The sequence below is a fragment of the Bombina bombina genome, chromosome 6 (genome assembly GCF_027579735.1).
Source record: "Bombina bombina isolate aBomBom1 chromosome 6, aBomBom1.pri, whole genome shotgun sequence".
In the NCBI taxonomy this organism is placed as follows: domain Eukaryota; kingdom Metazoa; phylum Chordata; class Amphibia; order Anura; family Bombinatoridae; genus Bombina; species Bombina bombina.
The window spans coordinates 1,038,061,417-1,038,080,239 of NC_069504.1; positions in this window are offsets into that span (position 1 = coordinate 1,038,061,417).

Sequence of the window (18,823 nt, forward strand, 5' to 3'; positions counted from 1 at the left end):
AGCTATATTAGGGTTTATTTTATAGGTAAGTATTTAGTTTTAAATAGGATTAATTTATTTAATTATAGTAATTTTATTTTGTTTTATTTAAATTATATTTAAGTTAGGGGGTGTTAGGGAGGGCAGATTAGGGGTTAATAAAATTTATTATAGTGTTTGCGAGGCGGGAGTGCGGCGGTTTAGGGTTAATACATTTATTATAGTGGCGGCGATGTCCGGTCGGCAGATTAGGGGTTAATACTTGTAGTTAGGTTGCGGCGACGTTGGGGGGGCAGATTAGGGGTTAATAACTATAATGTAGGGGTCGGCGATGTTAGGGATATCAGATTAGGGGTTAATAGCTATAATGTAGGTGGCGGCGATGTCCGGTCGGCAGATTAGGGGTTAATACTTGTATTTAGATTGCGGCGACATTGGGGGGGCAGATTAGGGGTTAATAACTATAATGTAGGGGTCGGCGATGTTAGGGACAGCAGATTAGGGGTTAATAGCTATAATGTAGTTGGCGGCGATGTCCGGTAGGCAGATTAGGGGTTAATACTTGTAGTTAGATTGCAGTGACGTTGGGGGGGGGCATATTAGGGGTTAATAACTATAATGTAGGGGTCGGCGATGTTAGGGACAGCAGATTAGGGGTTAATAGCTATAATGTCCGATCCGAATCTCCGAATTTACCAAATTTTCTGAATTTCCGAATAAATCCGAAACGAATCGCACATGTCTAGTCCTAACTATTTGCCGCCATCTTAGGTACTAGCAGCTGTTTGCCAGTACCTATAAAACCTTTTTTTTGGGGGGGGGATTTTTTTTTAATTTTTATTTTTTTTATATTTAAAAAAATATTTTCTGTAGTGTAGTGGCTCCCCACCGCCCCCCCCCCCTTCCACAATCATTGTTTAGGGCCCCCACACCCCCAAAACCCTTTTCTGTAGTGTAGCTGCCCCATCTCTCCCCGTCCCTTTATTTTGTTTTCTGTAGCATAGGACTCTCCTACTTCCTCCCCTTACCTCCCCCCTCACTGCTGAGCTGCCCACTCGCCTCCCGCCCACACCTACCGCCAGCACCAGCAACAATCGTTACAGATGCGCTCCGGTTCCATATGCAGCAGATGCCTGGAGCTATAGGAACTCCAGCTCTCGGCTGTAACTTAGCCAAGACTGCTGGAGCTTCCTGAAGCTCAGACGTATATATACGTCTTGCGGTACGATGAGCAAAGTACTGCAAGATTTATATATACACGTCCATTTGGGTAAAAGGGTTAAACTTTAACTCCATTCTATTTTAAGAGAAATGTTATGTGCTTTAGGAGTTCAGGATTTCTAAAGTTTCTGAGAATAAGTCTGTTAAGCAGCTGGATTAGATTTTTAAACCTTCTGTTATATCTCCAGAAGTTTTTCCAATTCTAATGTTATCTCTGAGATAATTTCTAAAGTGGGGCCCAAGCCTGGAATCTCTTTTAATCCAGCTCAGATATTTAAAATGATGTTTCATTTGCCTGCTTCTAATTTAGACCTTTGGGAAACTATTCCTAAAGTGTATGGGGCTATTTCTATTTTAACTAAAAGTACTACTATTCCTTTTGAGGATAGTACCTCTTTAAAGACCCTATGGATATGAAATTTTAGTCTTTTCTTTTTAGGCCTGCAATTAGTATTGCTTGCGTAGCTGCAGCTTTTACCCTTTGGTGTGAGGGTTTATCTGAGCAGATTTCTGAGGAATCTGCTGGTGAAGAGATTTTAATCAATTAAAACTATTTTGAAATAGCTAATGCTTTCATTTTTGATGCGGTTGTTGATATTATTAAGATCACTGCTAAGAATATGGCTCTAGCAGTTGTTGTTTTTTTAAATATTTTTATTGAGGACACATACATATCATTACAAGCATAATAAACAGAATTTCAAAAAGGTTTCACATAAGTTTACAGTGAGATAAAAGTCTCATAATGGTGAAACTATGCATGGCATACTTGCAGGTCAGGATTTCCTGATCCTCATTTTGTATTTTATAGAGCTTTGCTGTGTCATCAATGTCAACTAGATCCTCTGATGGGATCATACTTCTCCAGGATTCGAGGAGAACACATAAATTACTTGCAGTCAGACAATAGTTGCTAAGGAAGTAAATCCAAATTACTCTACCGTAAATAGTATGCTTTTTGCGATATCTTGAACATATATAACATCACTGAAAATTACATAAAAGAGAAAGAACAAAAGAGACAATAGTATAGTTATTAGACACAAGTAATCTTCCTATCGTCTGACCAACATATTAGAATTATGTGAACGCACAATCTGTAAATAACAAAATACATAACATTAAACACAGTAATTATTACCATGATAGGGTCCGGAGAGCCTTTTCACACTTATAGGAGGGCAAACTTGAACATAGGCTTTACGAACTGGGCAGAGACTACTAAACTCTGCCAAAAATAATAATGCGGAGGATAAGCTATTTATCCCTTACCGCTTAAAAGGAATGGGGGGGGGGCGTGGAAACAACTAGAGTAGATGACCCTTACTTTGTCAGTATACAAATCTCAAACAGTGAATGTGGAGATCTGGAGGGGATTTAAAGATGGGAAGGGATGTTATGAGACTATGGAATATCTTTGCCATGAAGGAATATGAGAAATTATGGAATTGATGGCGGGACTGACTACATTTACACTTGGAACCAAATAAGTTTGTATACAGCCTATAAACCTTATACTTTAATCTGCCAAGAATTCACAGATGGGGGGGGGGACTCAGTTATATGAATTAGTAGATCTCCGGGATGCCACATACAGACCTGCGCAAATATAAGAAGTCTGCATGTTAACACCTGGGAACATTCCATGTATAACACTCTACAATAGGTTGTGTCTGACCCCCTTTGTTGTACATTATAACTTGGTGGACTTGAAACTATCGCTTAGGGAATGGGCAGACAGGAGTCATAACTGATTTTAGCAAAGAGTATCCCTATAAACAACCTGAATCTCAGGAACATCTCACTAGATCAAGCCCTACATGACCATTCTAAAAATTCCTATACCATACAGAGAGAAAAAAAAAACAAAAACAAAAAACATAAAAGCTTAATGACGGTATAAAGATACATGAACATTTCAAACACATCCTCTAGGCCAGTTAGATATGGTAGTGTATACTTCCCTTCCCAATTGCATCAGAAATAATATAAAAATTAACTAGGGCTAAGTAGAACATTGGATACCTTCATAGTATCGTCATAGTAATCAGTCCAAATAGAGAATATGGGAATGTCTTAAACATAACCTAGATAAATACCGAATTGTAAATACAACTTCGACACCATGATACTGGACAGTGTTCTTATCCCACTCCAACTCTTGGGTCCGAGCTGTCCCCGTATGATGTCTCATCAATGTTCCAAAAAAGCACGGGTATCTCCAAGGTGGCAGTAGGATCACTCCATATTGAAACAGAAACAATGGCTCCCGACATCTCATCTATAAGGTAGGAGCTCTCTGGTCATATAAGCTGGGTTCTCAGGCATCTGTGGATTGCAGTCCCATAGGACCAAAGGTCCCCCATCTATGCTGAAACTCTTCTTCGCAGGTCCAACCTGCATTTGCTCCACTTTGGGTAAAACAAGCGCAGTTAGAGCATCCCTCCCACTCAGCTGCAAAATGTCAAGATACACATTAGAAACTGCCTCTCCTTCCTCAGCAACAGCAACATGCTTCTTTTCTGTGTGTTCTGCTTCTACCATATTTATTAGACAGTCCAATCAATTGAGTATACGCTGCTCGTACTCAGTAAGTAGTGCCTGCATCGTGGTGGGGATGTCCCTTTCCATAATTAAATCCAGTACTCCAAGAACAATTATGCTGCCTTTGGGGCTTAGATATTATGTGGGGGTTCTCTTATATTCAATTGTTTGTTTGTGACTTGTATTGCAGACCCACTGGGTATTTAAATGTCCCTCAAATGTGAGTAATTTATAATCCCTTGCCAGGGGAAAGTGCAGATACGCAGCTGGTTATCGTGCAGGCTATTGCCATTTCTCAGATTGCTCTTAGGGAATCACAGAAACTTGGGGTAATAGTCTTATTATCTGGAAAGATGTTCAGTTGATGTCTTTACATGCCGGCAAGTTTCCCTGCGTCACACCACTCATTTGGTGTACTGCAGTGTAGGCCGAAAGTAAGCCAGGGTCTCGATTTTCAGACGTTCCTTTTCTGAGCCAAATTGCATCTGCTGCGTGATGTTGGGTCATATGATCGTCCCTCGTAGTGGCTAGCTACCCAGGCTTACACTTTGTGCCAATGATGGTTTTGTTATCCCGTTTTAGGGAAGGAGCCGAAGTAGGCCTCATTGAAGCCGGAACCTAAATTTATTGTTGCGATCCAGCCGAGTCACAAAAGGAGCATTCGCGGATATTATGGGCTCCGGTTTTCCACCTGCAGCACTGTACTAGTATAGTTGAGGGAGCCTGCCAACTTGGATGACTATGCCCGGCATGTTTAACTATATAGACCTAAAGAATTCAGGGCAGCCATCAGGAGCTCACCTAATATGCTGCCATTTCTTAGACGGCCAGCTCTGCACCCCGGCTCTTGCAGTTTTAACTAGTAAAGCCTTGTGTTTGAAATCATGGCCCGCAGACATGGTTTCTAAATCTAGACTTCTTTCTTTTCCTTTTAAGGGGAAGGTATTGTTTGGGTCTGTGCTTTCTGTCTTGTTTCACAAGTAGATTGCTAAATTTCCAGATATCCATAATTTTCACGAGGCTTTAGTCAGGAATCCTTCTTTTGAAACTATGCATGATTTGGATATCCAGCTTTTGTCTTGGAAGGTTTTGTTTCCTTTGGCTATTTCTTCTGCTACAAGAGTTTCTGAATTGTCTGCTCTTTGTTGTGAGCCTCCTTATTTTGTGTTTCATCAGGATAAGACAGTTTTGAGAACTAAGTTTGACTTTTTGCCTAAAGTGGTTTCTTCTGATGACTTCAATCATGAGATTTTTGCCAAATCCAGAGAATTCCAAGGAGAGGCTTCTCCATAATTTGGACGTGGTCAGAGCTTTGAAGTACTATTTACAGGCTAGGTTGTTTTTTTGTTGTTGAAATCTTTTATTAATTTTTCAAAGTAATAATAAAACATAACATACAAATTACAATCTTCAAATGCTTCGTCCTGTTACACATATAGTTACATTAATAAAGATATTTTTGTTTGATGAAAAATCAGAGACTTTAGACTTGATTGCAGTCGTCCAACTTGCCCACATATACATTTGAATGGGTTGTACAGTTGTAATACTATAAGTTTTGACAATAAAACAATATCAAGTATCAAACACCACATTTCACATTGTTAAGTCTCATTAATTAGTGTAATCTAGATATGTCAGTATCTAATAGTGCAGGTTCTTAGTTGACTAAGTTTTGTGTTCTATTTACAGCCTCAATATGCATAATATACGGCTCCCATTGTTCAATGAACGGATCTTTAATATGTAAAAGTGTAGCGAAGGCACTAGACATATTATAATGATATTTAATCTTTCTTTTGATATATTCAAACAAAGGGGGTTCAATTTTCCAAAATCTGGCTGGATGCATAATCGTGTGATGGTACAAATCATGGCTATCAGCTTGGAGAATCTTTTCAATACACCCTCAATTGGAAAATTAAGTAAATCTTGTTCTGGGGATAAGGAAATATCCTTCTCTATTATAAAACTTAAATAGTGTGAAGTTTGGTCCCATATCTTTTTAACCCTATCAGAGTGCCACCACACATGTAAGTATGATCCAACCTCCCCACATCCCCTATAACATAAGTGATTGCTTACTTCTTCTGGTTTAGCATATCTTGTGGGATAGATATACCTTTAGAAAATTTTCTTTCAATACTGCATTGGGAGAGAATGATAACCCTCTGTTGATGTTTGTGATCCATGTTTCCACCGTCCAAGATTTATCTAACTCCTTTTTCCATTTTAGCATAATGGAGCTTTTTTTTGTCTTTATCTGTAATATTGAAGATTGGGTATAATACCAATATTAAACCTCTTCTGGGGTTTTAAGATAAACAAAGAGATTTAAAGGGGTCTTATCAAACCCTATTATTTTGTGTACCCTGGATTGAAGCTGCAAATAATGGAACCAAATATTTTGATCAGGTGTGCCTAGTTCCGCATATTGCGCTATGGTTATCATGTTATTGTTTAAAAGTGCGTCTGCGATTCAATAAAATCCCTTGTTTTCCCATTTCTTTTGTACTTGAGCACTCACTATTGAATCAAGAGCTACAAGGGGAGTGACTTTAGATCTGACACTAAGTAGAAGATATGTTTGAGTTAACTTATCCCATAAAAAGGTAGTTTGGTATATCGGTATGTATTGTCTGATGTGCTGAGGTCTATTTTGTTTGTTTGTCCATAGTAATTTATCTATTCTTCCTATTCCCAATATATCCATTTAAATTTGAACCCATTGTGGCGCAATATCTGTTTTATACCATTGGATGGTCTGGGCCATTCTGGCTGCATAATAGTAGGATAGCAAGTTTGGTAAACCTATACCTCCTCCATTCCTGTGTCTCATCATTAGGTGTTTATTGATCCTCGCCCTTTTCCCTTGCCAAAAAAATTTCATAATTTCTCTTTGCATTTTAATAAACTCCTTTATTGTTATTGACACTGGTAAGGATCGAAATAAGTAAAGGAGCTTGGGTAGGATTGTCATTTTGACTGTTATAATTCTGCCATATAAAGAAATATTATGTTTGGTCCATTTAGTTAATAGATTTGTAAACATGGGAATGTAGTTTTCTCTATATAGTGTGTTTACATCATTAGTAAGGTTTATTCCTTAGTATTTGAGTGATTTCTTAGCCCATGTAAATACAAAATCTATCTCTAGTATTTTTTTTGTGTGATGTGGTAATTTTAGGCTTAAGGCTTCACATTTGTCCTCATTTACTTTATATCCTGATAAGAGTTCGAATTTGTTTAATAAAGAGTATAATGGTGGAAGGGAGAGTAGTGGTTTAGTTACTGCGAGAATAACATCATCAGCGAATAATGAAATTTTTAAATCTTTATCGCCCAACCTTATCCCTGCAATGTCTGGGTCATCTCTAATTTTTACTGCAAGCGGTTCGATACAGATCGTGAAAAGTAGTGGAGACAATGTACAGCCTTGTCTAGTTTCATTACAAATTCTTATTTGTTTTGATTGATATCCTGAAAGTCTAATGAATGCATAAGGGTATGAATATAACTTTTTTAAGGCATCATGAAATGGTCCTATAATTCCTATCTTGTTAAGTACCGCATGAATATAATACCAATTAACCCTGTCAAATGCCTTCTCTGCATCTAATTTCAGCAGGAACAGAGAAGGCATTTCTTTGATAGACGCTAAATTTATTAAGTTAATAATTTTTCGGATATTGTCTGGGGCTTCCCTTTGCTTGATAAAACCTACCTGGTCTGTGCCTATTAAACTCATAATAGGTGTTGTTAGGCGATTCGCTGAGGGAGATTGGACGGTAATTTTAACAAAACTGTTTATTTTTACCCGGTTTCGGAATTACTGTTATTCTCGCAGTTAAAAGTTCAGGGGGTATATCAACACCTTGTTGTTATATAATTTAACTAATTGGGGTGCTAAGGAGGTTTGCAAGTCTTTATAAAAAGATCCTGGGAATCTGTTGGGACCTGGGGCTTTATTCCGTTCTAAATCTTTAATAGCTAATGAGACTTCCTGCAATGTTATGGGAGTGTTCAATGAGTCTAGCTCTTCTTTTGGAATTGTCTTGAGTGAGCTATTGTCTAGGAATTTGTTCCACTGGTTTGTTAAAACCCTGTTTAGGACTTTTTAGATTATAAAGGAAATTATAGAAGTAAGCAAATTTGTTAGCTATTTGAAGATGATCATTGGTGACTTTTCCACTAGGTTGTTGGATTTGTGGGATCGCGGTTGCTCTTGTTAATTCTTTTAATTTATTTGCCAGCATTTTATCCTGCTTGTTCCCATATATATAATATCTTGGGGTCTAGTTATCAAGCCGTCAACCGCAAATACGCTGGAATTCCGCAGCGTATTTGTGGCGAGGCTGATTCGACCTAGTTATCATGCCCTACAGACCGGCAAAAATAGACTCTAGTGACATAAGCTACGATCCGCAGGACTCAGTCTGACACAGATCGATTCCTACGTCACTCCAGATGTGCCGAACGCAAGTTCGGCACAATCTGACTACTTTTGCTAGTTATCAAATGACTAGCAGGTACGCTCTGCACTTTTCCGGCCCAGCGTACCTGGTTTTCAATCCACCCCCCTGGAGGTGGCAGATCCCATAGGAATCAATGGGAGTCTGACCATAGCGAAAGTTCATATTCGCTGCTGCCCGACATCCCATTGATTCCTATGGGAGATGTCTGCACCTAACACCCTAACATGTACCTCGAGTCTAAACACCCCTAATCTGCCCCCTACACTGCCGCCACCTATATAAAACTTATTAACCCCCAAACCGCCGCTCCTGGACCCCGCCGCAACTATAATAAATATGTTAACCCCTAAACCGCCGCTCCCGGACCCCGCCGCAACTATAATAAATATGTTAACCCCTAAACCGCCGCTCCCGGACCCCGCCACCACCTACATAATACCTGTTAACCCCTCTCCTGCCCCCCTATACTGCCGCCACCTATAATAAATGTATTAACCCCTATCCTGCCCCCACTACACCGCCGCCACTATAATAAAATTATTAACCCCTAAACCTAAGTCTAACACTAACCCTAACACCCCCCTAACTTAAATATTAATTAAATAAATCTAAATAATATTACTCTTATTAACTAAATGAATCCTATTTAAAACTAAATACTTACCTATAAAATAAACCCTAATAAAGCTACAATATAACTAATAGTTACATTGTAGCTATTTTAGGATTTATTTTTATTTTACAGGCAAATTTGTATTTATTTTAACTAGGTACAATAGTTATTAAATATTTATTAACTATTTAATAGCTACCTAGTTAAAATAAAGACAAATTTACCTGTAAAATAAAAACTAACCTAAGTTACAATTACACCTAACACTACACTATCATTAAATAAATTATTCCTATTTAAAACTAAATACTTACCTGTAAAATAAACCCTAAGATACTTTGTATTTATTTTAACTAGGTACAATAGTTATTAAATAATTATTAACTATTTAATAGCTACCTAGCTAAATGAAATACAAAATTACCTGTAAAATAAATCCTAACCTAAGTTACAATTAAACCTAACACTACACTATCATTAAATTAATTAAATAAATTAGCTACAAATACCTTCAATCAAATACAATTAAATAAACTAAACTAAATTACAAAAAAAAACACTAAATTACAGAAAATAAAAAAATATTACAAGAATTTTAAACTAATTACACCTAATCTAAGCTCCCTAATAAAATTAAAAAAAAACAAAATAATAAAAGTCCCTACCCTATTCTACATTACAAAGTAATCAGCTCTTTTACCAGCCCTTAAAAGGGCTTTTTGCGGGGGATTGCCCCAAAGTAATCAGCTCTTTTACTTGTAAAAAAAAATACAACCCCCCCAACATTACAACCCACCACCCACATACCTCTACTCTAACCCACCCAAACCCCCCTTAAAAAAAACTAACACTAACCCCCTGAAGATCTCCCTACCTTTAGCCGTCTTCACCCAGCCGGGCCGAAGTCTTCATCCAAGTGGCACTGAAGAGGTCCTTCATCCGATAGAAGTTTTCATCCCCGGGGCGCTGAAGAGGTCATTCATCCGGGCGGCGTCTTCAATCTTCATCCATCCGGAGCAGAGCCATCTTCAAAGGAGCCGACGCTGAGCCATCCTCTTCAACCGACGACTTTCCGACGAATATAGGTTCCTTTAAGGGACGTCATCCAAGATGGCGTCCCTTCAATTCCGATTGGCTGATAGGATTCTATCAGCCAATCGGAATTAAGGTAAGAAAAATCTAATTGGCTGATCCAATCAGCCAATCGGATTGAGCTTGCATTCTATTGGCTGATCGGAACAGCCAATAGAATGCGAGCTCAATCCGATTGGCTGATTGGATCAGCCAATCGGATTGAACTTCAATCTGATTGGCTGATTGAATCAGCCAATCAGATTTTTCTTACCTTAATTCAGCCAATCGGAATTGAAGGGACACCATCTTGGATGACGTCCCTTAAAGGAACCTTCATTCGTCGTTCAGTCGTCGGTTGAAGAGGATGTGTGGTATTCTGAGCTTCGTATTTAAGTAAACAAGTATTTGCACATTGGTTATAAAGGTTAGCTCTAAAATTAGAGCTTGTTGCTCTTTTTTGTAGTAATCAGAAAACAACTTCTATGTAGCCTGATTAAACAATATGAGACATTTAATATATGATGAATTTGTATATTAACTACTGACTTAAGTGTTAATAAATATAAGGAATATTTAATATAATATATATCTTATGTTGAAGATATATATATATAACCGGAGGCCACAGATGAAAAAGAAATACTGACAAGCTCAGAATCTGAATTGGTAGAAACAAATGATTCTTCTTACTTCACGCAATCACACACAGCCTAAAATATTTACAAGTTCAGACATTCCACAGACATACAATGTTTGTTCATATTGGATGTTGCAGGTAATAGGAGATGCCCAATAATTCAGTATGGTAACAAAAACAAGCAGGTAAGAAGTTTAAAGGCTTTAGCATTGTTCGTATACGTTACCACCTTGAGGACCGTGATATTTCTGTTACCGCATTGGAAGATCCGTGTTTGGAGAGGCAGCGTGTGTGAATGCGGCTTACTTCCGGGTAGCGGTGAAAAAGTAGATCCGGCCGTTGAATGATCCAAAGTCGGTAATGACAAAGTAACGATTTGAGCATAAGAGATTCAAGACGCAGCTAGAGTAAACAAAGTAAACCACCTTGCACAGGATACAAGCAATAGGAGACCTGAGATAAGGAAAGCTACACCAGAGTAGCTAAGACTTCAATAATCAGGCAGTAAATGAGTGTTACAGGTAGTCCTTATATAGGGTGGAGACCAAATAGGAGGGGTTATAGTTAAAGGTATACCACATCTCCCCCCCTTCAAGGAAGCACCCCAGGGGTTTCCAAACTAGGTTTCTCAGGATAGCGGCGATGAAAATTTCGTAGAAGACGGGGAGTGCGAAGATCAGAATGAAGCTGCCAAGAGTTATCCTCCGAACCATAACCTTTCCATTTCACAAGATACTCTAACCTCTTCCTATGGATCCTAGAATCCAATACAGCTTCAACTTCATACTCCTCTCGATCATCAACGAGTATTGGAGGTGGTCGAGACAAGGAGAGAGACTGAGGTGAAGGAAGATATGGCTTTAACAGAGAGACATGAAAAGAGGGGTGAATCTTAAAATCCTGGGGAAGCTCTAATCTCACAGCATTGAGGTTGATTACTTTAGAAATCTTAAAAGGACCCAAATATTGATTTGCTAACTTTTTGCTAGGAACTGACAGTTTGAGATTCTTTGTCGAGAGTAGTACCAAATCTCCAATCTGATAAGCCGGGCTAGCAGTGTGATGGGTATCATATAACCTTTTTTGATAATCTTTAGCTTCCGAAAGATGTTTTTTCAGGATGTTAAGTCTTTCTTGTAGGGTAGTTGCGAAATCCAATGCTGAGGGAGAGTTCACTTGTTGAGAGGACAATGAAATAGTAGTAGGATGATATCCATAAGTAACGAAGAATGGGGATAGTTTAGTAGATGTAGAAGTAGTATTGTTATAACAGAATTCAGCCAAAGGTAAATAGGATGACCAGTCATCCTGCAGATGAGATATATAACAACGAAGATATTGCTCAAGGGTTTGGTTGAGTCGTTCTGTAAGGCCATTTGTCTGAGGGTGAAAAGCAGTCGAGTATCTAGAATCAATTTTGATTAACTTACATAGGGATCTCCAAAAATTAGAGGTAAACTGTGTACCACGATCAGTTATTATAACTTTGGGCAGTCCATGTAAGTGAACTATGTTGTCTAGGAAAACGTGAGCTGTAGTGAAAGCTGTAGGGAGACCTTTTAGGGGAATGTAATGAGCCAGTCTTGTTAAATGATCAATGACAACTAAAATAGTATTGTAATGGTGGGATTCAGGTAACTCGACAATAAAGTCCATTGATATGGTACTCCAGGGTTTGTCAGGAATAGGCAGAGGAGATAAAAGACCTGATGGTCTTTTGTGTGTTAACTTGTTTCTGGCACAGGTATCACAATGTTTTACATAGTTTGTAATATAGGTATCCATGAGTGGCCACCAATAATTTCTCCTGGTTAGGTCTATAGTTTTAGAAATACCTGGATGGCCTGCTAGTGTCCCGTCATGGGTTTGTTTAAGAATAGAAGATCTAATTTGTTTGGGGATATATAGTTTAGAATTATGATAGAAAAGACCAGTCTTGGAATCTTTTTGACAGTCTATTCCATGTGGTGGTTCATGTTTTAATTCTTTTAAGATCTCCTCTTCTAAAGGTGTTAATAAACCTATAATTTTTTCTTTTGGAATGATTTGGTAAATTTGATTATGAGTGTCTTGTTCATGTAATCTAGAGTGGGCATCGGCTTTGGTATTTAAATGTCCTGGTCTGTAGGTTAAGAGAAAATCGAAACGATCAAAAAATATAGACCATCTTGCTTGTCTTGCAGACAAGGTCTTACTTGTTTTTAGAAATTCAAGATTTTTATGGTCAGTATAAATCTTAAAAGGTAGCTTAGAACCTTCTAATAAATGTCTCCAATGATCTAGAGCACGTTTTATAGCTAGAAGTTCTTTATCTCCTATGCTATAGTTTTTCTCAGCACTAGTTAACATTTTTGAATAGAAAGCAATAGGATGAATCTCAGTCTTGTTCTTATCTTGTTGTGATAAAACTGCACCGATACCTGAGTCGGATGCATCTACTTCAAGGATAAATTCTGAATCAAAATCTGGCATAACTAGAATGGGAGCTGTAGTAAAATTTTCTTTCAATTTATTAAAGGCAAGACTAGCGGATTCGGTCCACTTAAATCTTTGTTTTTCACTAGTGAGTGTTGTTAATGGTTTAACGATTGAAGAGAAATTTTTTATAAACTTCCTATAAAAATTCGCAAAACCAATGAATCGTTGTACAGATTTTGTGGAAGTAGGAGTAGGCCAATTTAGAATTGCTGATACCTTCTCCGGATCCATTTGAATTTTGTTGGGACTGATGATGTAACCCAAGAATTTTATTTCTGTGACATGAAAGGAACATTTTTCCAGTTTAGCATATAGTTTGTGTTCTTTTAAACGAGTTAATACCCAGCGTACATGTTTTTCATGCTCTTGAGGTGTTCTAGAATAAATTAATATGTCGTCAAGGTATATTATGACACAAACGTCTATCAGGTCACGAAAGATCTCATTTATAAAAAACTGAAAAGTTGCCGGAGCATTACTCAGACCAAAAGGCATTACATTATATTGGAAAAGGCCATATCTGGTCCTGAATGCAGTTTTCCATTCGTGACCTTCTTTAATTCTAATCAAATTATAAGCTCCCTTTAAATCTAATTTGGTGTAAATAGTTGCACCAGTTAGACGTTCCAAAAGTTCAGGTATTAAAGGTAACGGGTATCTGTTTTTTATTGTGATGTTATTTAAAGCTCTATAATCAATAATAGGTCTTATGGTACCATCCTTGTTTCTTACTAGAAACATACCTGCAGCTGCAGGGGATGTGGAGTGTGAAATAAATCCCTTACGTAAATTTTCGTCTAAGTAGTTTCTTATATACTGGAGTTCCTCTTGAGAGAGGGGATAGATCTTACCATGAGGGATTTTGGAACCAGGTATTATATCGATAGGACAGTCAAACTCCCTATGAGGTGGAAGGTTTTCTGCCTCTTTTAAATTAAATACATCTGCCAAATCCTGATAACACGAGGGTAAACCAATATCAAGTGACGCTATGGTTTGATGTGGATAACAAGTTTGGGAACAAAAAGCAGAATCTAATGTTACCTTATTTGAAACCCAATTTATGTGAGGGTTGTGTTTCTTCAACCAAGGATAGCCTAGGATGAGAGTATGCTGATGAATGGTTATGAGATCAAAAGATAAATATTCAGTGTGTCCCTGCAATGATGTTACAAGCAGGGGAATAGTATGATGTGTAATAGGTCCTTGTTCTATTAATGAACCATCTATCAGCTTAATAGATACAGGATTTTGTTTACAAATAGTAGGTATTCGATTTTTATTTACATAAGTGGAATCAATGTAATTTCCGGATGCTCCTGAATCAATTAATGCCTTGGTTTGGATATTTTTCTGGTCCCACTGTAAAGAAATAGACAAAGTCATGTGTGTATCATTAGCTATGCTGTAAATAAAGTCACTGGTTTTTTTCTTACCATTCTTTTGTTTTTTCAACAAAGGACAAGTAGATACTACATGTTCTTTTTGAGCACAATATAAACAGAGATTTTCCAACCTCCTTCTAATTTTTTCCTCTGGTGGCAGAGGTCCTCTAAGTACACCAATCTCCATAGGGGTAGCACTGCCATGAGCTTTGTCATGACTTGTTGTGACTTGGTAAGGTCTTCTATATGAGGTATCATTAGAGGCCTTTTCTGCCCTCCTTTCTCTCAAACGACGATCTAAAGATGTACTTAATTTAATAAGACCATCAAGGGTATCTGGGATCTCAAGACGTGAAAGTTCATCTTTGAGTGTTTCAGATAAACCTAAACGATATTGATTTTTCAAACTGATTTCATTCCACTGAGAGTCCTCTGCCCACATCTGAAACTCAGTGGTATAATCCTCCACATTTCTCTTACCTTGTTTTAAAGACCTCAATCTCATTTCAGCATTTATTTGAGAATTTGAGTCTTGATATAGACTAGTTAAAGCAGAAAAAAAATCTTGTAATGAATCCAGGATATTGTTATTGTTTTCAAAAAACCTATTAGCCCAAGTCCTAGGTTCACCTTGTAGGAAAGATATTGTGGTACAAACTTTAATCCGCTCAGTATGATAAGTCTTAGGTCTAAGAGAAAATAATAAATTACAGGCATTCTTAAATTCCCTGAACTCGGAACGTTTCCCTGAAAAAGGTTGTGGATAATTAATATGAGGTTCAGGTGGGTCATGAGGCTTTTGTGTAACAAAATCTTTAACTATAGTTTTCAGTGCAGCATTTTCAGTCTGCACTTCTGTCACAGCTCTTGCTAAATAATCAAGTTTAAGGTAAACATTATTAAACTCCTTTTTTATTTCATTAGGATCCATAATGTTTAATTAATTCAAAATTCGGTTTTTTAGGCCTGATTATTATGTGGTATTCTGAGCTTCGTATTTAAGTAAACAAGTATTTGCACATTGGTTATAAAGGTTAGCTCTAAAATTAGAGCTTGTTGCTCTTTTTTGTAGTAATCAGAAAACAACTTCTATGTAGCCTGATTAAACAATATGAGACATTTAATATATGATGAATTTGTATATTAACTACTGACTTAAGTGTTAATAAATATAAGGAATATTTAATATAATATATATCTTATGTTGAAGATATATATATATAACCGGAGGCCACAGATGAAAAAGAAATACTGACAAGCTCAGAATCTGAATTGGTAGAAACAAATGATTCTTCTTACTTCACGCAATCACACACAGCCTAAAATATTTACAAGTTCAGACATTCCACAGACATACAATGTTTGTTCATATTGGATGTTGCAGGTAATAGGAGATGCCCAATAATTCAGTATGGTAACAAAAACAAGCAGGTAAGAAGTTTAAAGGCTTTAGCATTGTTCGTATACGTTACCACCTTGAGGACCGTGATATTTCTGTTACCGCATTGGAAGATCCGTGTTTGGAGAGGCAGCGTGTGTGAATGCGGCTTACTTCCGGGTAGCGGTGAAAAAGTAGATCCGGCCGTTGAATGATCCAAAGTCGGTAATGACAAAGTAACGATTTGAGCATAAGAGATTCAAGACGCAGCTAGAGTAAACAAAGTAAACCACCTTGCACAGGATACAAGCAATAGGAGACCTGAGATAAGGAAAGCTACACCAGAGTAGCTAAGACTTCAATAATCAGGCAGTAAATGAGTGTTACAGGTAGTCCTTATATAGGGTGGAGACCAAATAGGAGGGGTTATAGTTAAAGGTATACCACAGGATGGCTCCGCGTCGGCTCCTTTGAAGATGGCTCCACTCCGCTCCGGATGGATGAAGATTGAAGACGCCTCCTGGATGAAGACTTCTCCCGGATGAAGGACCTCTTCAGCGCCCCTTGGATGAAGACTTCTATCGGATGAAGGACCTCTTCAGCGCCACTTGGATGAAGACTTCGGCCCGGCTGGGTGAAGACGGCTAAAGGTAGGGAGATCTTCAGGGGGTTAGTGTTAGGTTTTTTAAGGGGGTTTGGGTGGGTTAGAGTAATGTTGGGGAGTTGTATTTTTTTTTACAGGTCTGTAACACCCTTTCCTGACCTTCCCTGAGGTGGGTGATAGTGTAATGCTGTCTACCTGTTTCGTGTATGAGAACTAAGCCTCCGCAGAGTGGGAGTAGGAGGGGGGTTGAAATCAGGTATATAAGGGATGCCTGTATGACGCAGTGCCTCCACCTATAGGGGACACCCTAGAATAATAGGGTGTGGGGTCCTATAAGATTTTAGTACAAAAAGAAAACAAGTAATAACCACACAATAAATCTTCAAATAAAATGTTGCTTTGATTATTATAAAGTGTTAACCAATAACATACAGTGCAACAAATACAAATAATAATATTAATCTCAATATCTTCGTATGACATCAGTATACCTTTTTTTTAACTCAGAAGTCCTTCATGAGCTCATGAAATAATAACATAACTGTTGTTGTAAAATACTTTGAGGTGGTGCTGTATAATGCAATTTCATATACTAAATAGAATTTAGTTGAGGTAATTATCCCTTGCTGCTTGTGAACGAAGCTAGAGAGCGCTGCTTGTGATTGATGCAGTGCTCAAGAAAAACTTCTCCTCAGAAATACTGAATAACATAAGTCTCTACCTTATTACTGAATTTCAGCAATCCACTTGCCTTATACTGCAAAGTCAGTCACTCTTTTTCTACAAACAGCTGCAGAAATCTCACAGTTATGCCCTTATGTAATGTAGCTTTATAAATCCAGTCAGTGTATTTATGCAAACTGTTCAGGCAGAATAACTTATAGGATATTCTCTGGGTTATCTCTTTAATATACATCACACTCAGTTACTTCCTTATGTAATGCAGCTGTGCAATCCATTTAGTGTATTTATGCAAACTGTTTAGGCAGAATAACTTCTAGAATATTCTCTGGGTTATCTCTGTAATATAAAACAACTCTGCAGCACATCACACTCAGTTACTTCCTTATGTAATGCAGCTGTGCAATCCATTTAGTGTATTTATGCAAACTGTTTAGGCAGAATAACTTCTAGAATATTCTCTGGGTTATCTCTTTAATATACAACAACTCTGCAGCACATCAGATATGACTAGTATATCTTTTCTCTTGCATTTAGTTAACATGAAGTTATGGAGATCTTAAAACAGCAGATAATGGCTGACACTCACTGTACAAATAAAAGGTTCTGCAGCAGCCACATGTAGCAATGTCTGAACTGTCTCTGGAATCCATGCATTAGTCTGAATAACTTCTTTCAGCTTGGAAACAGCAACTTTCTTGCTCCACACTTCTCTTAACACCTAAGAAATCTCCTCAGCACTAACAACTCCTCCCCCTTCCCAGATGGCATTTCTCTTCCTCAATACAACTATTACAGCAGCCATCTTGGGTAAGGGCAAGGTCCTTACATACTCCCCCCCAAAAAAAAAACTTGCTGTCCCCAGCAAGGGGTACAAGAGCAACACATCAATACATTTTCTTTAGCAAGTCTACTAACAAAATCACATATTCATCATGAGTCAAATTATGGTTAGGGTATACATCTCCCAAAACACATCGTACAGCAGATGTTAGAGCAGGCAACAAGGGTTCAACATTATAACCAGGGTTTCCTAGTGTATCATATGTCAATTTCTTTGGGGGATGTCTCTTTCTTGCTGGTCTTTTCTCTCTATAGGGACTTCTACTATCATAATGTATAGGGTTTGGAGATTCCCTATCTGGTATAGGACTATTAGGGAAGGATGGCAAATCAGGTTCAGAGGTTGGGGCAACAGAGGAGGCATGCTCATCATTATAGGTAGGCTGACCATATTGCCGCTTTAAGAAGGAACACATATGAAAAATACATATGTGAGGGTTCTTATACAAAACCATTTCTTTAAACAGCCCTGAAAACAGCCCTGACATATGTATTTTTCATATGTGTCCCTTTTTAAAGCGGCAATATGGTCAGCCTATTATAGGTCTCTCTTTGCAATGGAGATCTCATTTCAGGGTCCGATTGAATTGATGAGTCTTCATGTGGGATACTATATTCATTATTAATTGACATGCTTGGGCCTTGGTCCTCATGATATGTAACATCATGCTGGAATTGAGGTATAGGCAACAAATGATTCCGATGCCATGTCTTCACAACACTATTTTCATCTGCTATCTGAAAAATTGGAAGACCTGGCAATTGTCTGACTATTCTATAGATACTATTCCTCCATCTAGGAGCTAACTTGTGCTTGCCTGGTATCCCTAAATTCCGTAAAAGGACACGGTCTCCTGGTTGCAAATCCTGATGTTTTATTCTCTTGTCATATCGTTGCTTATTAGCCTCAT